Source organism: Toxorhynchites rutilus, chromosome 1 (assembly GCF_029784135.1).
Source record: "Toxorhynchites rutilus septentrionalis strain SRP chromosome 1, ASM2978413v1, whole genome shotgun sequence".
NCBI lineage: Eukaryota > Metazoa > Arthropoda > Insecta > Diptera > Culicidae > Toxorhynchites > Toxorhynchites rutilus.
Window position 1 is genome coordinate 142,153,905 of NC_073744.1, and position 23,925 is coordinate 142,177,829.

General features: G+C 37.7%; 1 protein-coding gene across 4 annotated transcripts in view; it reads right to left on the reverse strand.

Moving 5' to 3' along the window:
• Nucleotides 1-23,925, reverse strand: part of LOC129762166 (uncharacterized) — a 709,571-nt gene that overhangs the window by 84,037 nt on the left and 601,609 nt on the right. For all 4 annotated transcript variants that reach the window (XM_055760172.1, XM_055760176.1, XM_055760173.1 and 1 more), the window contains one exon: nucleotides 14,900-15,176. The gene's annotated coding sequence lies outside the window, so the exon portion shown is untranslated. The remainder of the gene's footprint in view (nucleotides 1-14,899; nucleotides 15,177-23,925) is intronic.

Sequence of the window (23,925 nt, forward strand, 5' to 3'; positions counted from 1 at the left end):
CAGAAGAAGACAAAGAGTCATCATGTATTTTGTATTTTTACTTGTGTATTTTTAAACACAAGTTTAAATAGTTGAGATCTGCATAAATATAAGCCTAAGTCAGATAAATCTCTGACAACAGAAACATATTATAGATAAAAATAGCATTTTCTCCTTCTTTGCCACGTTGTCCGGAACATTGTTTGTATTAACTTTATAGTCCGTGGATGTATATATTCTATGGGCATGAGTGCTCTCTTGGGAAGTTCGTATAGATGCTGTAGTGAACTGATCTCATTGGGTGCTAGGTTCAGGTTATGTATAGGAAATGGAAAGGAAAATGGGAATGCGCATTCGAGGAAGTAAAGCGGATTTTTAGGGAGACATATATGTGGAGCATAATATTAGGAACATGCTCGGTATTATAGCATTCTGGAACATAATTACATAAATTGTCCAACCTACGCGATAAAAACGTGAATTGAGCACGAATTGTTTGGGCAACATACAATACAATAACTTATAAATACCTATTATCGGTAAATGGAGAATGATTCAATGATTCATCAACTCACATTGTGAGCTAACGCCCGAATTTAGGAAAAAATATTGCTCGTTGCGCCGGGGAGGAAAGCGAGTTGTTAGTGCAATCGAAAAAAAAACCCCAATTTTATCGTCAAATTGTTAACTTTTTTACTATATTCACTGTTTATGTTTTAAGCAAAAAAAAAATGCTGATAAATTTCCTGTTTCCTGGTATATAACATAACATATGTCGCAATAACGATTTTGAGTGATATGCGTTTGAAAACTCTTAAAGAATCGTTACGTTATTCGTAGAGTGACCCCCCTATATAGAAATCAAACACATAGTCCTATGTCAAAAACGTGACCTGTCTTCTGATTTGGTATTCTTCCTGAATGACGTAGTTCTACGTCATAAAATTGTAAAGGGGTTGTATCTAGGACACGATCGCATATTTTCGACGTAGAACTACGCAGTTATATCATGCAAACCACTTGTTTACCACTTCGAATATTATATTAGAATGCATCGAAATTATTAGATTATGTTCTTCGTTACAAATAAATTTGATGAACGTCATTTTACGTTTGATATGATGCCTAGGACTATTTTTAGATTTCCCTCTGAAATTATTGCACATCTCATGTTTACGTAGTTCTCGAACCGCGAAAGTTCATCCACCTCTAGTATCTGAGACGACGTTTTCCCAGGCTTCTCAGTTTAAAGGTACGTTTTAGGAAAACATATTCCGAAACCGTAAATCGAGCCAATCTAAACTTGGCAGTTAGGGCGTTTAGATAACGGTTGACATTTTACAGTTATTCAATTGTTCATCTCATGAAAAATAACATTTTATTAATTGTGATAGACGCGTAGAAATATTTCCTATCAATTGATGCAAACATCTTTCTGATCTGTTAAGAAATGTTCGATTTATAAGCATTCGAAGGTAGGGTTAGCACATGAATCGGCAGAACAAATGTATGGTAAAAAAGGAAGTTCTTCTAGTTTTCATGAATTTAAACCGTTTAGAGTTCACCGAATTGTAATGTATAGCATATCAAACAAATCTTAGAGAATTTCCGATTCGATTGGTATGCAAATCATGAATTCGTTAACAATTAAAATAGTTATTAACGTTAACTTTATTTCATAAAAACGTGACCTGTTTTCTGATTTGGCACCCTTCCTGAAAGACGTAGTGCTACGTCAAAAGTTTTTTTTATCTAAAAATATACATTAAGGACACGGTTTACAAATTCTCCTAGAAAGTTCGTTCAAATTCCCCAATTGTAAAGCATATTTTCTGAGGTTTTGTTCTGAGGCATTAAAATTTTTAATAGTCCAAATACTAAATTAATCGTGTGACTTTGCCCTTTGACATTCAGTTCTAGTTCAAAAATTGTTAATACCACCCCATATAAGTGATTCCCGAAACGCGTCTGATCTCTCCATCGGAGGGTGCACAATTAATTAAAATTTAATTCGCAACTGCTACCGCTTTGCGTGTCTCAAGCGGAGAAGGAAGAAGGCGCTTCACTTTGTGTTACCATAGGTGGAGCTCTGGAATAATTCCCCGTGGTTCGAAGCTTTCGTTCAGTTGAATTGGGAATCATTTAATGAGCATGAGAACCCGTTAGTCTGATGTTTCGTATCTGTGGAAAGGTACACCATGGTTTCTCTGTTACAAGATCCTCTTCAGCAGGATACAAACTGCTCTTTCTAATGAATTGTTGCTATTTGACGTTCTCACGAGTGGTAACGCTCGCTAGATTTATCATACCGGATCTACTCGTGGGTGAATACATTCACTTTTCTAATGGTGGAATGCCAATGTACACACTGCACAGCAAGGAGTGCCTCGAATGCTGGAGGGACAAAGAATACGGCGTCATCAAAGTGGCCTCGCATGGTCGGTTCTCAGGCTGCAGCTGACATGTGCATAATTTTATGCGGAAATTGAAAACCACTGGTGAATTAGCTAATGGAGCTCTTACTGCAAACGGAAAGGATGTCCGAAAGTCCGGATCTGAAACTCATTGATGTCAGCTCACAGCGTTCGCTTGTCCATCAACCCCATTTTGTAGGGGAAGGTACAGCGAAAGATGAGCTGGGAGAACCTCAGTCAGCTTAACTCTTCACATCAATCTTATTTGCAGGGAATTGAAAAACTGGATTACTTGGAGTGGCTTTCAAGTGCTCATAACACTCATAGCTTGTAACTATCCCCCAGCTATGAAACCCAGGGATAGCTTGCCAGCGCAGATCATTATGGGAGTTAAATCTCATGAGCAAGCATCTCGTCGAAGGCATGCTTTCTAATGAGAGTTTGCTTGTAGCGATTCCTGGGAATCACGTGCTAGCATTGCATAATGCGATGTTTTCCTCCGAGTTGAGATGAATGATAAGCCATAACTCATATTTTTCCTAGTTTATGTGGTGCTTCTGCTGCCACAGTTTTGAAAATGACTCCTTTACATCAACAATCCATTCGACAACAGTTTCATCACTGTTGTTTCTAAATTCATTCATTCGTTTTAGCGTGATGTAATTATACTTATACTTTCAACATTTTTCTCTCCAGGAGTGACAGAAACTCCTCAACAGCACTTCATAGGCCACACTAATTTATTTTTCGAGTGACTTTTCAAACATTACTGCCGACCGTCCACAAACCTCTTCATCAGCGCAAAACAAAAATCGCATCCATTATCTTCCGCTCGGAGTGGGTGGGTGGAAGTGAGGTTAGTTTCCTCTCGACTGTTAATGAGCATCTGGAGGGAATGGAAGCGTATAGAGAAGAAGCAGAAAAAAAACAAAGGGCGGAAACACAAAATCACTCAACATTACTACTGGAGGATATTCGCTAATTGAATCGACTGCCGCAGCACTATCCTTGTATAGACGTCACGCTGCTGGATAAATTTAGTATCCCCGGTAAGAACACTTCTCGTCTTCCGCCATTGTGCGCGAGTGAATGGTGGTCCACACGGAGCGGAAAGTTTGACGAAAGACACTTGATGGAGAGGTCAAAGGAATTAATATGGGATGATGAAAGCACTCGGGGGTATTCCATCTTGGGCACGGTTTCGCCCGTGTCATCAATTTTTGTGCAGCAATAATGTTTTAATTGCGGTCTCTCCCGGCAACTGGGAAGCAAAACGCAAAGGACACAGTACTGCTACACGAGAGTATCCCCAAGGAACCGAGGGCCCTCGAACTGGCTTGATTATTCGAAGATCTGCATTCACCGCAGTTTTGCAGCCATTCGTGTGGAGTGGGTTATGACGATGGTTCATAGCTTTGTTCGAACGATGGCACTCCAGCAGGATAGTGGCTGCTGCTGCTTGGAAGGATACTGCGCTAGCTGTGGTTCTTGATTACCACTACGGGATGAGCGTATGGTACTTGGGATAATTTTTGCGCTCCAACTGGAAAAATTACCGAGAATGTAAATGAGGGAAAGCAACGAAAGCATGGGAGTTAATACCGTTTGAGTGATTGGGGTGATGAACGAAAAGCATAGATTTCCGTCATTATATCTATTGTTTATATATATTCTACTTGTATTTTATTACACTGAGCCTTTGTGTTAAAACTAAACCTGTTCACTATTGATTTGTAACGGAGAAATTCGGTTAATAGAAATATATGTTTATGTCACATGTTCAATACATATTCTAATTTTGGAATATTTTACGAACATATTTTTATTTTTTTTCAATATCGATAAGAAATTATCGATTTTTTCTGTTTTTTAAATATTTTGTGGTCCACCACAATTTTTGCCAGTTAAGTCAATAGAAAATCCATTTAACCTTATCAACCAGCTTTCATTTGATTCCTATAACGTTCCTATAAGATCTTTCAATACAGATATATTTCTGTTTAAATGAAAAAAATCCCCCTTCGTGTTTGATGATTGATACACTTGATACACTCGATACACTTGACCCAGCGATGCTCTTTAATCCATCTGAAAAATACGTTTTCTCGAGGTCTGCAAAGTAGGCCTCCGTGGCGGCGATGATATCCTCATCCGACTCTAGTTTCTGTCCGGCGAGTGACTTTTTCAAGTTTGGAAACAAAAAAATGTCGCACGGGGCCAAATCTGGAGAATACGGGGCAGCAGTTCGTAGTGCAATTCGACTAATTTGGCCGTGGCGACGGCGGAATTTCCATTTTTTCCATTTTTCTAAAATCCGCGGACTCGCCCGCTTCCACACACGGTCAAAGCAAAACTATGAGTTCGATTCGGCTGAAGTTTTGACAGTAACCGTTTACGAGAATGTACTACACGATAAGTAATCTCTCTTGTGATACTGATACCATCGGGTAATGAGTACTTATCGGATCGCCCTCGTAAATATCGCACCACAAATCAAAAAGCAGATTCGAAAATTGAGATCTGTACAAACTGAATTTGTTATTTTTACTAAACAAAGTTTATTTAGACTTTTTGTATCGATTTGAAAAAAGTGCCAAAATAGGTTTTTTTGTAGTGTTTTACAAAATTTCATGTAATTTTGTAATTTGGCAGCACCATCTCTTATAGCAGTGAAACGTTGTGGGTGTAAAGACATGGGTCATTTATGCAACTTTGCATACATGAAATATTAGAAAAATAATTAGAGAACTTTTTGGAAAAGCCAATTTTTTTCTTAATTTTTTACAATAAATTATAACTTAAAAACTATGATACCTACAAAATTCTTGTCAAAGGATGAAATGTAGGAAATTATTTAAATTTTCACAAAAAAAATACCAAAATTTTTTCGAAAAAAAATCCGCTGACAAAAAAGTTATTATTTTAAAAATTAAAATTCATATATATATATATATATATATATATATATATATATATATATATTGTTGGAAATTTTAAGGGCTATTTATATCTATTTATTTTTTTCAGGAGTCTTCATACAAAAATGACTTATATTCCAAAAATATAAAGTTGATGTCTTCGCCAAAAGTTTATATTTGAACAATATCTAAAACTTTGTCGAATACAGTATATCGCTATCTTGACTTTAAACAAAATTAGGATAAGTTGTATTTTTTTCAAAGAAAACATGAAAAAGTTGTTCGAAAAATTTTTCCCTGTAAAATTGTCCATCTTTCGATGTATGGACGACTTGTTGGAAATTGTAAGGGCTATTCATATCTATATTTTTGGGAATTTGAAAAAAATACGTTTTTGAGAAGAATGAATTTTAATTTTTAAAATAACTTTTTTGTCAGCGAAATTTTTTCCAAAATTTTTTGGTATTTTTTTGTGAAAATTTAAATAATTTCCTACATTTAATCCTTTGACAAGAATTTTGTAGGTATCATAGTTTTTGAATTATAAATTTATGTAAAAAATTAAGAAAAAAATGTCTTTTTCCAAAAAGTAGTCTAATTATTATTCGAATATTTCATGTTTGCAAAATTGCTTAAATGACCCATGTCTTTACACCCACAACGTTTCACTACTATCTGAGATGGTCCTGCCAACTCCTAAGACGAGTTGGCATGAAATTCGTCAAATACGGCAGTAAGTTGCAATGTTTTCAGACAAATTATTAGCCTGCAGAATCTCCGAAACCCATGTGAACGTTTCATATTGATACGTCAACATAACCAATTTCTTAAAGTTTGAGTAAAGTTAGAGGAACATTTAATCGCAAATTGTACCAACGAAACAAAAAGCTATGCGTATCCTCGGAATGAACGAATGATTCGTAACTTTCGTTTTCATGGGTTTGTCTTTCAAAAAACACGATTTTTTATTCCTTCTCGATATTTTTGTTCCCTGCATATTTACACACCAAGATTTAAATATATTCAAGGAATATTACAAAGTTACAAAATTCAAACTTTAAAATGAAGTACATATCATCTGCATGGGTTGAATTTTCACGAAATTACATCATTTCAAAAATCACACAACATTGACTTTTTTGAAGAAAAAAATTTGAAATTTTTGGAAAAAGGGTGAAATATTTATCCGCAGCATCGCATAATATTGAAAAATCGCAACTCAAAATGATCAAAATCACTTCACCGATTTTTGGATATGTTATGTGAAACATCCTCAACTTTCATAAAAAAATATAGCGTCCTCTAGTCGGAAGTCATGTAGCCAAATAACAAACAGATAATCAGATATACAGGATTTTCCATTTCGGGCTTCAGAAAGTATACAGCCCTGCGCTGACAACCGTTTGACATAGCTGTCAACCAAAGCGTCATATCGTTAGTTGAATGTCTGCCATTTTACATTATGGATCGTTCTAGCATCGCACAACGTGTTAATTTTGTTAAATTATACTATAAAAATGATGAAAAACCGGCAAATGTTTTTCGAGCATTACGGACGGATTTTGGTCGTCATGGACGGCCTACAGAGCACATAATCGCTGATGTAGTGCGTAAATTCGAACAAACTGGATCCGTAGCGGATATTGTGAAACCTGTGCATCATCGTAATGTGCGTTCGGCCGAAAATATTGCTGCTGTTGCTGCCAGTGTGGAGGATGACCCGAATGTTTCGATTTCACGGCGTGATCAACAATTGGGCTTGTCAAACACATCATTGTGGCGAATTTTGCATTTGGACTAGCACCTACATCCATATAAAGTCCAACTGGTACAAAAATTAGAGCGTGGTGACCATGGAATGCGTCGGGCATACGTCGATTGGGTGAACGAACAACAGCAGCCAAATGCTGAATTTTCGCATCAAATTTTCTTCAGCGATGAGCACATTTCGAGCTCGGTGGCTATGTGAACACCCAAAATTTCCGTATATGGGGCTCAGAAAATCCACACGTGATTATTGAGAGGCCATTGCATCCGCCAAAAGTCACTGATTGGTGCGCATTATGGTCTGGTGGAGTCATCGGGCCGTATTTCTTTGAAAATGAGGACGGCGAGACGGTAACTGTGAATGGTGAGCGCTATGGTCGCATGTTAACCGATTTTTTTTGCCACAAATTGAAGATATGGATACGGATGACATGTGTTTTCAGCAGGACGGCGCCACGTGCCACACAACACGACCGAACATGGCCATATTGCGAACGAAATTTGAGGGACGCATAATTTCGCGTTTTGGTGATGCCAATTGGTCGTCCAGATCATGCGATTTGAACCCGCTAGACTTTTTTTTGTGGGGTTATGCGAAAGACCGTGTCTATGCCAACTCTCCGCAAACTCTTGAACATTTGAAAGACAACATTCGTGAAGTTATGACCGAGATACCGCCCCATATGTGCCGGAAAGTCATCGAAAATTACCTGATCCGGATCTAGGTGTGCGAGGAAGTCCTAGGTGGACATTTGAATGATGTTGTATTTCACACATAATGGCATAAACCAAACTTTAATTCGAAATAAAAGTTTCATCGAAATTCGAATTCTAAGTATGTTTTATTTCAATTTACTTTCGGAATTTAAAGTTGGAAAACCCTGTAGATAGATATTTCTTCATTCCGTTTGAAAATATGCTCTCAGATTGTTAGTTATTTTATATTAACACATCCATTTGTTCGACCATAACTTGTAATGAAACAAAAAATTGTCCTTAGAAACAATTTCAACAATGTTTTCTTCAGGCATATCATTTGTTAAATGACCAACTGAAAATGCTGGATTCTGAATTCTGGATGCATCCCGCATAAGATTTCGAAAATCAATGAAAACTATTTTTTTTTGGAGAAAACTTCGCCTTTGAAGACTGCGAATGTAAGTTTTGATGAAGTGTTGTTATTTCAATTTTAAAACTATGGTAAGTAATGTGAGTTTTTCATAAAATATAGTTATGAATAGTACAATATTGTGGAATGAGAAATTAGAAATTTCTAAATATTGGGCCCTATTGCATTTCTGATATTTTGCTTTGGGAAACATTTCGGCAACGTTTCAAAATATGCAATTGAACGTTCGATTTAATTTACATAATAGGGTCAATATTTTTGATAGATAGTTCTTTTACCTCTGGGTAATTGAGGAATATAATAATCATGTTGGGTGTATTTTGAGGGAAAATAAATGTTTGTTCATAAATGACAATTTCCTTAAAAAATTAACGATATTAATTGATGAGACTTAACAGAAACAGAAAGTATTGCTTATAAATTATTTAGTAACCGATAATTATTTTTATTCCATAGAATAATTTAACATTGAATATTGATTGGTACAGCGCGGGCTCTATTATATACAGTTTCTGTTCTCTTTTCACTGTATATAATCGAGTCAAAAAAATTTTTTTTATTCGTTTTTTTGCATATGTTTTTCGTTTTTTGAATATAAAAGAGGAATTTGATTTTTGATTCATCCACTTAAAGTCAGAAAATACCTTTCTCACAGGAAAAAAAAATCAGATTCTCTCAGGAGGTGATAGACGATCATATTTGATGAAAAAAATCCTTCTACGCATATGTTTGAATTTCAACAATGACAGAGTTCAAAAACTTTTTTTTGCTTCGGGCTTTGTTGCAAAGTACGCTACGGAAGTCGATTCTGTTGCTTTCAATTGAAAGATGAGAAAATTTAGTACAGGATATAGTAGTGGAACATCTAAATTAGTGGATTTTAATAACGTTTTGGAAGTGAAAAACTTTAAAGTTAACAATTTTAATGTGTTATTATTGATTTCATCTTAAAAATTCATATTATACTAGAATGTTTCTATCAATTAAATTAAAGCTCTCTAACCACTCTAAAATTTGTTCTTTGACACCTAACTTCTATCTTTCCTAATTTGGCTGCAATATCGCTATAAACAATTCCTTGTGACAATTCAAGCAAAATCTTTAAAACTCACAATTTTTACCTCACTAATGACGCATGATGGAGCTACTGCGGACTCGCCCGAGAATATCGCTGACTTTTTCGCGGACTTTTTTAGTAGCGTGCACAATCGTGACACTCCCAGTTTATCAGCGGCTGGTCGAAACATTCCATCGTTTGACATAAACCTTCCGCTATTAACTTTCGCCCCAAATGACGTAGCTGCAGTTTTGAAAAACCTTGACGCTTCCAAGGGTGCCGGTACAGACTGTCTACCTCCAGCATTTCTAAAGGAATGTGCAGATGCATTGAAAACTCCTATCAGCACAATCTTCAATCGTTCCCTGAGCGAGCGTAGGTTTCCAGAGGTGTGGAAGATGGCATCGATCACTCCAATTCACAAGTCTGGTAGTGTTCACGCCATTTGTAACTACCGAGGAATCTCGATATTATGCTGCATTGCTAAAGTTTTTGAAGAACTCGTCCACCGGAGTCTCTTTAATGCGGTTCGTTCGTTCATAACTGATGCTCAACATGGTTTTGTGAAGAAATGTTCAACCGTTTCAAATCTGATGAGTTACATGAGCGTTCTGTCGGAAACTGTAGAAAGTCGCAGTCAGGTAGATGCTATCTATTTTGATTTCTCGAAAGCTTTTGATAAAGTCCCCCACGAACTGGCTATCGCGAAACTCAAACATATTGGACTTCCTGAATGGATAACTGAGTGGCTCAGATCGTATCTAACCGATAGAAAAGCTTTCGTGAGAGTTGGAAGTGCTCGTTCCCGTACATATCTTATTTCATCCGGCGTCCCTCAAGGGAGCGTTCTTGGGCCCTTGATTTTCATTCTCTTCGTCAATGATATCGCCAGCCGGCTGAGGTCTGGTAAGCTTTTCTACGCTGATGACCTAAAAATATTTAGGAAAATCTCTTCCATATTGGACTGCTATGCTCTACAAGCTGACGTGAATGAATTGGTTGCATGGTGTGCTGATAATGGCATGGAGTTGAACATCTGCAAGTGCAAGACAATCACATTTACAAGGCGCCAAGCGTTTCTGTCCCATGACTACATAATCGGTTCTGCTGTTATCGATCGCGTTACCTCCATTCGAGATCTCGGGGTAATTCTCGACATCAAACTAAAGTTTACCGAACACATCAACAACGTCATCGCAAAAGGATACGCTGTTCTAGGGTTTATCCGGCGGAACACGCAGTCCTTCCGTGACCCGTACACGCTGAAGGCTCTGTACAGCTCAATGGTTCGAAGTGTCCTTGAATACGCAGCATGCGTGTGGGCTCCTTACCATACAACGCACATCATCAGGATCGAAAAAGTGCAACACTGTTTTATTCGCTACGCCTTAAGACAACTGCCATGGAATGATCCCGCTCATCTTCCTGATTACGAAAGTCGCTGCATGCTTATTGACATAGAAACGCTTTCGGCGAAGCGGAAGAAAATTCAACGTCTGTTCGTCTTCGATTTACAGTCCGGAAACATCGACTGTGCGGAGTTAATCAGCGAGATACGGTTTAACGCTCCCACCAGACAGCTCCGCGAAAGACAGCTATTGGCGATACGGCCGCATACAACGTCGTACGGGCAAAACTGTCCTTTGTCCAGCTGCTTCCGTGCGTTTAATGAAGTTCAATGTCACTTCGATTTTAATGTATCTAAATGTGTTTTTAAACGTAGAATTAGGAATATTAGGTAGTATTTAAGATTTGTCAGTCTGTGAGATGTTTTTTTTTTAAATCTAAGACGAAGTGAAATAAATAAATGTAATAGCCATTTAAATTACACCTTAACGTCGAAAGGTTACATTTTTTCTTGAAATAAGTCATATTTGATATATAAAAAAATATTTTTTTTTCCAAACTGTATATAATCGAGTCCAAAATTGTATATAATCGAATCACATATAATCGAGTCTGTATATCGAGTCCGACCTGTACATAAAAATGGATTTCTGTCTGTCTGTCTGATTCTTATGGACTCGGAAACTACTGAGCCGAACGACATGAAAATTGGTATGTACGGGTTTTTGGGGTCGGGGGAGGTTCTTATGACAGTTCGAGACCCCGAGAGGTTGTAAGGGGCACGAAACGTTTCAACTGTGATTAGATACCCCTTTCTTTCTCTCTAAGTGGGAGGCTGCCATACAAATGAAACACAAATTTCTACCTTACTCGAGAACTAACTAAGCAAATGGAGCCAAACAAAATGTTGTTAGTCCAATTGATGTTTGCGCTAACAAAATGGACTTCGTTCGAAAGTGGAAATGTATTTTAATGTCTATATCGTCTTCTATCTATATATATAAATGGGTTTCTGTCTGTCTGTCTGTCTGATTCTTATGGACTCGGAAACTACTGAACCGATCGACATGAAAATTGGTATATAGGGGTTTTTGGGGCCGGGGAAGGTCGTGATAGTTTGAGACCCATCCGCCCTCTCTAAGGTGGGGGGGGGGGGTACCATACAAATAAAACACAAATTTGTACATTACTCGAGAATTAATCAAACAAATGCAACCAAACTAGGCATCTGGAAGTTTTAGGGTGCAATAAATGATTCTATGGTGGTTAGATACTCCTCCCCCTTCTCTTAGGGGAGGCTGCCATACAAATGAAATACGAATTTCTGCATTACTCGATAATTAACCAAGAAAATGGAACCAAATTAGGCATATGGAGGTTTTAGGGTGCAATAAATGTTTTTATGGTGGTTAGACACTCCACCCCCATCACTAAGGGGGGGGGATGTTTCTGCCATACAAACGAAACACAAATTTCTGCATTACTCGAGAATTAATCAAGTACACGAAACCAAATTCGTCCTGTGAAGGTTTTAGGGTGCAATAAATATTTTTACGGTGTTTAGATACTCCACCCCCTCGCTAAGGGGGTGCCGTCATACAAATGAAATACAAATTTCTGCATAACTCGAGAATCAATCAAACAAACGGAACCAAATTTGGCATGTGGAGGTTTTAGGATGCAATAAATGTTTCTATGGTGGTTCGACACTCGTACCCCTTCTTTTAGGGTGGGCTATTATGCAAATGAAAAACAAATTTCTGCATAACTCGAAAATTAAGCAAGCAAATGGAGCCAAATTTGGCATGTGAAGATTTTAGGGGGCACGAAACGTTTCTATGGTGAATGGACACTCCTCTCCCCTCTCTAAGGGGAGAAGAGGGGAAAGGTCTGTCTTTATTTTATCATATTTTCTGTATCAAACATTTATTCCATGTAACGGAGAAACATGTTATTTGCAAGTGATTGAAAAATCTTGAACGAGAATTGTGTCTGAAAAGAATCTGATATTATATTGATGAGTTTTGGTAGAAGTACTAGAATTTTTTTAGTGGAAGGTAAATTCAACGGGGTCGATTAGAAGATCAATCAATGAACAATTCTGCGATTGGACTCATGAACTTGCGCTTAGTAAGAAAACGTGAATGTTTGAATGTATTCATAACAGAAAACAAATTTTGGGCGAGACGAAGTTTGCCGGGTCAGCTAGTCTATATAAATAAAAATGGATCGCCGAATATTTTGAGCAAAACTCGAGAAAGGAATTGTCCGATTTAGGGCTGTCTTTATTCTATCATATTTTATGTGTCAAACATTTATTCCATGCAACGGAGAAACATGTTATTTGCAAGTGGTTGAAAAATCTTGAACGAGAATTATGTTTGAAAATAATCTTATATTATAATGACGAGTTTTGGTAGAAGTACTAGGAATTCGGGGGAATTTTTCGTCAAAGAAATTTCCTCTGTCTTGCACCTGTGGTCACAAGTATTCTATAGCTTGCCACTCAGAATGCATTCAAGGCATGTTATTTGGCATAGAAATCTCAACTAAGTACTAATAAAAATGACGCAAGTAATACAACGTTGAGACGGCGAAGTTCCTCTAGGAACGTTGGTGCCATTTAAGAAGAAAGAAGACTATAAATTTTAATACGAATAATAGATAACGGTATTCAGTATAAACAAAAGTTGTCATTCATGCTTGAGGAAAGGATTGATGGAAAACTCCATGTATTGCGGCACTGTGTAGATGTAAAGAGATTTGTTCTTTATGTTCAAACAAAAAGATCAAAGTCGAAAGACGCCAAACTAATTATTTTTGTAATACCTGCGAAGGATATCACACGAAGAAGAATTATAGCATTATATTTTGTGAACATAAACATAAAACCATTTAGTAAATACTTATCAGAAGTTTACAAAAAAAAAAGGAATCTTGTTCATCTTTCATAGTCTCACAATGTTATACATCACTGCTTTAACATGTAAAAAAATTCTTAGCTTTAGTATCCTTGATTGGCATAGTTATTATGAATTTGACGATGTTGATGGTATCCATGTAAAAATTCGTATTCACTGTGCTTTAGTAGGAAAAAGATAAACAGTGTTATTTATTTATTGTAAAGCTAGTTGATAACGCAGACTATTGTATCTTTTCGCCTTAGGTAGAACACGAGAAAGCAATACTACACGCTACATATGAATGACAAAATGACTCTCATTCAGACTGATTCGAATGCGGTATGAATAAAATTGGTGAGTTGAGAAAAAATATCATTGAGGTCAAACCATAGCTACTATTGGATCGTTATTTTGAAAAATCTGTAAATCTGTATGAAAACCAAAAAAATCTGTAATCTGTATCTACAGATTCTTGGCTTCAAAAAGTCTAAAAAATCTGTATAAATACAGATTATTCTGTAGATATGGTAACCCTGGTGCTTAGTAAGAAAACGTGGATGTGAAAACAAAAACTTATATTGAGCGGGACGAAGTATGCCGGGTCAGCTAGTAAAACATAAAAACGAACCCATGTGAAGAATTTTCAAATGAAGAAAAAACACTAATACTTGTCAGAAAATATTCAAATGTTGGATCTCTATTTTGTATAGACTATTTGAATGTTTGGATAGAACTTCCTGAAAATCATTATGGGCTTACAGAGCGATTAATATCGACTGACAGATGGGAGTAAAAAATTAATATTACTTTCCTCTGTCATTGTCACATGGGGCGACGAATCATTAGTAGTCGAACACCACTGGCTTATGACCGAAGTACATATATATTCAAATCACCGATCCAGCTAATAATCACAGAGCGGTAGGATATACAACAGATGTAACCTTCCCGCACACCTGCTTTCGGTCGCCGCAAGCCCGATGCTTATAATCGAGGAATCAATGTCATTAGTAATATTAATGGGATCAGTAGGATAAACCAACGAATCCTATTCAGCTCCAAAAATTGAACGTCCATCCCCATCTCCATCCCTCCCTATCCGGAGCTTGCTCCACAGCAAAACCTTTCGAGAGATGGCTGTCAATGCTTTGATACTGCCGCTATGATGTATGGGTTCGGGATAAACATGCCCCCCTTCTGTGGCTCGGCGGGGGCTGAATCCACCTCAGAAAGCCTGACATCGACGGTTCAATAGAGTGATAAATTCTATTGCGTGTGGAGGCGAACCACTGGCTCCCGGACGGGAAAAGGGGGGGGGGGGATAGATATACATGCAGTGTGGCACAAACCCCCATACACACAAACACACTTTCGTTTCGACTTACACAAATTATTGCCTCCGCTGTCAGCTGTCGTTAGCCGAATCCATAAATTTTGTATCCTTCCGCCGCTGTTTCCCGCTCGGATCGGTGGTAGTTGTTGTATCGGCATACCCTTCAGTGGCTTTCACTCGCTTTCGGTGTTGGCAGCGGTGGTGGCGGGGGCGACGACGACGACGGAGATGATGATGATGATGCTGCAGCAGCCGTCGAGTGGGTGCCGCTTGTTCTGGTGGGTTAGCAGGCTGTGCTTCGGTTCAGTTAGTTCCGTTTAGTCTAGGTCCTAGGGATATAGAGAGTGAGAGAAAGGCATACGAATTAGTGAAATATTCGACTTCGGAACGCGCTAGGGGGAGGTATCAGCGAAATTGTTCCACAAAGTTCACGAGATCTTGTCTTCTTCATGCTTAAAATTGGAGCTGAATAACAATGATTGGCCACAATGTGGCGCTTGTATGTTGGTGAGTTGATCTGGAAAATGTCAAATCGATGGAATTCAGCGTAAAAATAAGAAACTCTTCAAGTTACCAAGCAGATATCCAAGCACAACCACCCTAAAGTGTTGATACCTAACTACGGTGTTGAAGCCATTACATACTTTGACCAGCAGTACGAACGATTAATAACCTTCCGTTCTCGCAGACCCACTACCAACTTTCAGTGGTGAGCATCCGGTGATATGAGAAAATTGAAGGAAGAAATTAGGAGCGGATCGAAGAATTATCCCCTATTTGGTGATTTGAACCCACATAAAGATGCGCACATGTTCATTGAAACACGTCGTTCAATCAATTATCGATTTCCCAAATGCTCCATTGCGAATACAGTAATTCTAAACGAGGGCAGCTGTTAGCCATTTTCCCCCAAAACTCAGCTTCAGAAAATGAGTGTGAATGTTTGATTCCTCCTGGAGATTGAAGGATTCTGCGGTTGAACTTTCATACGACTGCAGTTGCTTTCTTCCGTTGCAGAAATATCAGATAACATCATTAGCTGACCGGGCAAACTTCGTCCCGCCCAAAATTTATTTTTCGTTATCACATTCACGTTTTTTTTACTAAAGGGTGTGTCACATCAAATTGCATCACGGAAAAAACGCTGTAGAAATTTAATTTTTAGGAATTATATCTTCAGCTTTCGCTTATAATCAGATATGAGTGTATAGATCACGTTGGCCATGCTTCACTGTCAATTTTTCGTAAATTTGGAAAAATGTCGTCGAACGAAAAAGAGCGTCGTGAATTAATCTTGTGCACTCATTTCGAGAATCCGGAGTTGTCACATCGGGACATCGGTAAGATGCTGGGAATCGTCCAATCCACGGTCAGCAGAGTACTAAAATGATACTTCGAGAACCTAACCATCGACCGGAAGGTGAAGAACGGCAAAAATGGATGCTCCGTCAGTGAAAAAGATCACAAGCGCGTAGATAAGCAGTTTAGACGTGATCCGAGAAGTTCGGTCCGGGATGTCGCCAATAAGCTGAATTTGTCAAGTTCATTCGTCCAGTGGACCAAGCAGCGGGAGGGCCTGCGTACATACAAGGTTCAGATGGCTCCTAACCGCGACGAAAGGCAAAACATGGTGGGGAAGACGCGAGCCCGGAAGCTGTACACCGAAATGCTGACGAAGCCGCATTGCCTGGTAATGGACGACGAAACCTACGTCAAAGCGGACTTTCGTCAGCTGCCGGGCCTGTTGTTCTTCTCCGCAGAGGACAAATTCAGCGTTCCGGAGGAGATTCGCAAGCAGAAACTATCCAAGTTTGCCAAAAAGTACATGGTGTGGCAAGCGATCTGCTCTTGCGGAAAGCGGAGCGCCCCCTACGTGATGACCGGCACGGTAAACGGGTAGGTTTACCTTAAGGAATGCCTACAGAAGCGCTTACTACCGCTATTGAAGCAGCACGAGGGCCCGACCATCTTCTGGCCGGATCTCGCTTCGTGCCACTATTCAAAGGACGTGTTGGAGTAGTACGAAGCCAACGGGGTCACCTTCGTGCCAAAGGAAATGAACCCTCCCAACGCGCCGGAGCTTCGCCCAATAGAGAAATATTGGGCGATTATGAAGCAGGCCCTCCGGAAGAACCCAAAAGTTGTCAAATCGGAGGCGGACTTCAAGAGAAAATGGATTTCTGTTCAAAAAAAAAACTACAACCTGACGTTGTACAGAACCTTATGGACGGGGTAAAGAGGAAGGTGCGAGCATACGGGCTTGGGCTCGAAGTATGAATAAAAAGAAAATGCCAAAAGTTGTTTAATAGTTTTTATTTTACTGCTAAAATTTTCAAAAGGATCGGTCTACTGGGCGAATTTCTACAGCGTTTTTTCCGTGATGCAATTTGATGTGACACACCCTTTAAGCGCACGTACATGGGTCCAATCGCAGAACTATTCAATAATTGATCTTCTAATCTACCCTTTAACATTATTTTCTACTATAAAGTTTCGGCATTTCTACCAAAACTTGACATTATAATATCAGATTATTTTCAGACTCAATTCTCGTGCAAGATTTTTCATCCTCTTGCAAATAACATGTTTCTCCGTTACATGGAATAAATGTTTGACACAGAAAGGAATGAAGACAGCCCTAAATCGGACAATTACTTTCTCGAGTTTTGCTCTTACCAACATTAACATTCGGCGATCCATTTTTATTTATATAGATAGAAGACGATATAGGAGTGCGTTTTATTACATTTAAATCCATTTCCACTTTCGAACGAAGATCAATTCCGCTATCGCAAACATGAAATGGACTAACAACGCTTGTCAATACGTAATTGTAGAACACATGCGAATTGGATTTTTCTAATTTTCCCATTTTCCTTCAGAGTTTTTCGAAAATTTTCAATTGTCATGTTTGGTTGGAACATGTGCATTATTTTGATGTGACCCCCTCTCCTTTCCAGAGGAGAAAGCGGTGTCATACCATCATAGAAACATTTATCGTACCCTAAAACCCTCACACCCCAATTTTGGCTCCATTTGCTTGATTAAAGGGTGTGTCACATCAAATTGCATCACGGAAAAAACGCTGTAGAAATTCGCCCAGTAGACCGATCCTTTTGAAAATTTTAGACAGTAAAATAAAAACTATTAAACAACTTTTGGCATTTTCTTTTTATTCATACTTCGAGCCCAAGCCCGTATGCTCGCACCTTCCTCTTTACCCCGTCCATAAGGTTCTGTACAACGTCAGGTTGTAGTTTTTTTTTTGAACAGAAATCCATTTTCTCTTGAAGTCCGCCTCCGATTTGACAACTTTTGGGTTCTTCCGGAGGGCCTGCTTCATAATCGCCCAATATTTCTCTATTGGGCGAAGCTCCGGCGCGTTGGGAGGGTTCATTTCCTTTGGCACGAAGGTGACCCCGTTGGCTTCGTACTACTCCAACACGTCCTTTGAATAGTGGCACGAAGCGAGATCCGGCCAGAAGATGGTCGGGCCCTCGTGCTGCTTCAATAGTGGTAGTAAGCGCTTCTGTAGGCACTCCTTAAGGTAAACCTGCCCGTTTACCGTGCCGGTCATCACGAAGGGGACGCTCCGCTTTCCGCAAGAGCAGATCGCTTGCCACACCATGTACTTTTTGGCAAACTTGGATAGTTTCTGCTTGCGAATCTCCTCCGGAACGCTGAATTTGTCCTCTGCGGAGAAGAACAACAGGCCCGGCAGCTGACGAAAGTCCGCTTTGACGTAGGTTTCGTCGTCCATTACCAGGCAATGCGGCTTCGTCAGCATTTCGGTGTACAGCTTCCGGGCTCGCGTCTTCCCCACCATGTTTTGCCTTTCGTCGCGGTTAGGAGCCTTCTGAACCTTGTATGTACGCAGGCCCTCCCGCTGCTTGGTCCGCTGGACGAATGAATTTGACAAATTCAGCTTATTGGCGACATCCCGGACCGAACTTCTCGGATCACGTCTAAACAGCTTAACTACGCGCTTGTGATCTTTTTCACTGGCGGAGCATCCATTTTTGCCGTTCTTCACCTTCCGGTCGATGGTTAGGTTCTCGAAGTATCATTTTAGTACTCTGCTGACCGTGGATTGGACGATTCCCAGCATCTTACCGATGTCCCGATGTGACAACCCCGGATTCTCGAAATGAGTGCGCAGGATTAATTCACGACGCTCTTTTTCGTTCGACGACATTTTTCCAAATTTACGAAAAATTGACAGTGAAGCATGGCCAACGTGATCTATACACTCTTATCTGATTATAAGCGAAAGCTGAAGATATAATTCCTAATAATTAAATTTCTACAGCGTTTATTCCGTGATGCAATTTGATGTGACACACCCTTTAATTCTCGAGTTATGCAGAAATTTGTGTTTCATTTGTATGGAAACCCCCCTTTATAGAGGGGCGAGGAGTGTCGAACTACCATGGAAACGTTTATTGATCCCTAAAACCTCCACATGCTAAGTTTAATTCCATTGATTTAATTAGATCTCGAGTTGTTTCAGCAACTCCCCTCAGAGAGAGGGGAGGAGTGTCTATTCACCAAAGAAACGTTTCGTGTCCCCTTAAACCTTCGCATGCCTAATTTGGTTTCATTTCTTGATTAATTCAAGAGTAATGCAGAATATTGTATTTCGTTTGTATCGCAGCCCCCTCCTTAGAGAGAAGGGAGAGGTCCCGAACTATCATAAGAACATTTCCCGACCTCAAAAACCCCTACATACCAATTTTCATGTTGATCGCGTCGGTAGTTTCCGAGTCCATAAGAATCAAACAGACAGACAGACAGACAAAAATCCATTTTTATGTATATTGATATAAACTCGTAGTCGTACTCCACCATGCAGATCTCTTTTCGCTTCTTTTGGAAGTTGAAAACAAGGTTTCGGAACATTCTATTTAGATGAAGTCATAGTGCCATATGAAAGTCAAAAGGTTTGCTATCTGTTTTCAGAATAATGGTTTTATTTCTCTAAGAATTGCGATTGTATGTGCGAATGTATGAAACTTGTCTAAAATCCATAATCGTACTCTGTTGAAATTTCAACTCGATTCATAAGGCGTTGATCAATTTCAGGATTCCATCATCAGTATGGTATCCCTTGTTCATTGCAACTATCTTTAGCTGTCTTTAGCCGTTATCTACGAGTTTTTTTTTGGTGTATTCAGAAGGAATATTCATCCATTTTTGACGTCTTTCAGGAAGGGTGCCAAATTAGAAAACAGGTCACGTTTTTATGAAATAAAGTTAACGTTAATAGATATTTTCACTGTGAACGAATTCTCATGATTTGCATACCAATCGAATCGGAAATTAAGATTTGTTTGATATGCTATTCATTACAATTCGCGATTCTCTAAATGGTTTAAATTCATGAAAACTGGAAGAACATCCTTTTTTTCCATACATTTGTTTTACCGATTTGGGTGCTAACCCTACCCGTATTTCGAATGCTTAAAACTCATACATATTTTAACCCTTTGCGGTCGTATTATATTTGGACATGGGTGTCATGCTGGTCGGATTTATTTTTCCTTGAAAAAGTATTGATACATGCAAGATTATGAAAAAAAAAATTATTTTTTTTGTGAACTATATATATATATATATATGTACTAACTTAACAATGTATTTTAATGTGATGTTTTTATATAAAAATTATATTTTATAATTCGTCTTCGTGTGAAATCTTTCGAAGCAGTCTCCAAGAGTAAATCATATGAAGTATGAAGAAAGTATGTATTCTTTTATTTTTATTATCCGTTGAATATGAGACACTTTTGCCATTGTTGCAATAAATATGTAATTAATGCCAGCAACATGTATCCGAAAAAATCAGCACTTTTCACTTTTAACAAAGATTTTTTTCTACATTAGATTATTCAGATGACATAAGACACTTATGCAAACAATTATTCTGCTCTTTAAAAATAGCTACATCAATATAATTTAAACCAGTAGATACTTAAATAGTTATTTCAGCGTATCCGAAATGAGCAGAACTTTTCTCTTTAGAAGAGCAAAAATTTTGTCGCTTGAGATATTTATGCGTTTATTTAAATAACATGAGACATTTATGCAAAACAGTAGTTATGATACTTATGAGCAGTCTTTTCCAACGCTCCAAAGTGTTACAATGGCTAAATATTGCTAAATTCTGTTCCAGAATCCTATGCATTCAACGCATTGTGTGTTGTCTTGTGCGGGTGACTACTTTGTTTGATACTAAGTACCGTTATCTATTGCTCATAGGAGCACCGTATTGGTTCGTGAACAGATTCACTAGACATCAAGCTTCGTTTAGGAAACGCATTAACTGATACTTGGTTGAGTAAAATATAAGATTGGCATGATTTCTTGCTGTGGTGGCTGAAGGCAGACAAACGACCGCAAAGAGTAATAGATCGGAAAGATGTATGCATCAATTGGTACGAAATATTTCTACGCGTCTATCTCAACTAATAAAATGTAATTTTTCATGAGATGAACAATTGAGTAACTGTAAAATGTCAAGCGTTATCTAAACACCCTAACTGCCACGTTTTGGTTGGCACCGATTCGGAAATATACACAGACTACAGAATCGATGTACCTGTGGAAATCCTCTTTGCAAATATACATGCAAGACGGGGATATTTTTGTGCCTGGGGGAATCCGCTTTGTCAAAACATGCAAGTTGGGGGTATTTTTTCCCATTGAGCTGGGTTTCCCTAACACGGACTCCAAAATGCAATGTGCTTGGGGAATCCGCTTCGCAAATACATGCAAGTCGGGGGTATTTTATGGTGTTGAGTACTTTTGTACTCGCTTGTCGTTGTGCAGACCGGAATATGTTTCCCTAAAACGTACTTTTAAACTGAGAAGCTTGGGAAAATCGTCATTTCAAATACTAGAGGTGAATGAACTTTCGCAGTTCGAGAACTACATAAACATGAGATGTGCAATAAATACAGAAGGAAATGTAAAATACAATGATCGTTTGACAATTCTTCCGTTCATATATTTTGGTAGTCCTAGGCATCATATCAAACGTAAAAGATCGTTCACCAAATTTATTTGTAACGAAGAACATAAATTATTACAAAGTGGATTGCATAATACAATTGCGTAGTTCTACGTCGAAAATATGCGGTCGTGTCCTAGATACAACCCCTTACAATTCTTTGATCAAGTGGTTTCTCAGATCGTTATTTTTTAGAAATTTGATGGTTTCTAAATTTCCTACACAAATAACTTCCATATTTTTGAACTGAGATTGATGCTGGGAGATTGGGGAGAAGTATCAATAAATTTTGAGCAATTATAATGTAACCATGTGCGAACTATATGTGACTTATGCCTAGGGTCATTGTCTTGGTAAAACTTGAATCCTCGATTAAATCTCATTTTGTTCACACTTTGCTTCTTGTTTTTCTTTAGGATGTTCAAGTTAACATTGTGATCCAATACACCATCGATGAAAACCAACTATTAGACTCGTATTTTTTAAATTTTTCATGAGGGTGCCAATTTCCATGTTAGGGTGGTTCGGAAAATCCATTTTTTTCGCATTTTTGCCAAAAAATCAGAGAACCACTATATCGGTTTGGCATGGAATAGCTGTAATAATATAATAATAACATAATAAAAGTGTCATTAACTTCCTTGAATAGTCTATGTGATATAATTCACTTTATATATTCATATATAAAGTATTTGACAAAAAGCACTCCAACTAAAAAAATGCAAATAAGCGAATGTTTCTGTATGTATATTAGTATTTTTTCAAACATGTTTTCGGATATCACCATCGTAAGTGTATTATTTTTTATATATAATTCAATTTTATCATGTAATATTTTTCGATCATTACATATCCTACAATCGAAGACACTTTTTGTGATTTTTTGGTTAGGTTCTTTAAGTTAATGCTAGGCATGTTTGCGGATTCATAGAAAGATAAGATTCAATTTGATATGTCGATTCCTCAAATAAGCTCAATGGTTTGAAAGTTAAGAATAAAAAAACACAAAAAACTCATGATTTGATCAAAAAATATATAATTTTTCACCCATTGAGCCGATTTCAAAAATAGACATATCAAATGATATCTTATTCTTCTATGAATCAACTTCATCATGTCATTCAATAAACTCAGAACAACTGATAAAATTTTACACAATTCCACAATCTATCTTGTCGCATTTTTTTCGCAATTTTAAATCTCTCAAAAGGAAATGTCAAAATAATAGATCAAAGAACAAAAAAAGAAAGAAAAATTGACAAATAATGGGGGGTAAGTGATAATGCCAAGGTAATCATGGATTTTTAATAATCATACCAGAAAAAAATATTAGATTGAATTGAATTGAATTGATTATTGAATTTTGATAAAATTGCACTGAATAGTTATATAAGGACAATAATAATATTTGAATAAACTTATGTAATTATGAACATGTTTATATAAACATTCCCAACTTATCATTCTTCATTAAAGACCTTGCGTCAAGACAGCTACAAATCGATACACTCTATATATACCTGTATACCTGAAAAAAAATATTCTTCATGTAAACAAGAATTGAAAATGTGGTCACTTTTTAGTTAGTGAATTGTATGGAGTTCCACTGCTGTGCTAAAAGGGTCTAACTCAAAACAACACAAACATTGGATCTAACAAAAAGGGTCTAACTGAAATCAACAAGTATAAAAGGGCTATACATTAATGTTGTTATTATAATTATAACAACGTTTCTGTTTTAAATATGATTTGATAAAGACAGTTAATATTTCATAGTCATGTTTCTCGAAACTGTCACACTCCAGTTAGGCCCTATTGACATGTTGCTCTAGACATGTTGATTTTGCTGTATACATATAATTTATAATTTAATTTTATTTGTTGTTAATTTTTGTTTGTTGTATATTTGGTTTCAAGAATAAATAATGGAAGAGTAATGTATCTTGTACTTTTCACAACAAAACGTTATGAGCGGCAAAGGATTGGTTGTAAGCATGCTCCAAATAAGTTTTAAATAATTTGTTTTGTTATCTCTTCAAGAAATAACACGATACATTCAACATTTCATG